The sequence below is a fragment of the Sinocyclocheilus anshuiensis genome, unplaced genomic scaffold (genome assembly GCF_001515605.1).
Source record: "Sinocyclocheilus anshuiensis isolate Anshui unplaced genomic scaffold, SAMN03320099.WGS_v1.1 scaffold697, whole genome shotgun sequence".
Taxonomy (NCBI): domain Eukaryota; kingdom Metazoa; phylum Chordata; class Actinopteri; order Cypriniformes; family Cyprinidae; genus Sinocyclocheilus; species Sinocyclocheilus anshuiensis.
In genome coordinates, this window is record NW_015538036.1 from 1,081,945 (window position 1) to 1,082,235 (window position 291).

Consider the following 291-nt stretch of genomic DNA (forward strand, 5'->3'; position numbering starts at 1 on the left):
AATTTTGCTCCATTTATTGTGTCCAATCTTTTCTTTAAAGGTGGGGTATGTATTTTTTCAAAAACGCTTTAGAAGTTTTCGGGCCGAGTACCAAAACAAACTTGTAGCCAATCAGCAGTAAAGAGCGTGTCTACTCATGATGGGGATGAGAGAGCGTTCAGTGCACAGGACGGACATTACCCGAGTCAAGCGACGATATAAAGATAGAGATGACGGATAAAAAACAAAAGAGGGAGGAAAACGTCTGCGGAACAAAAGAAGGCTTAAGGCAATAAGGCAAGAAGTAGGACC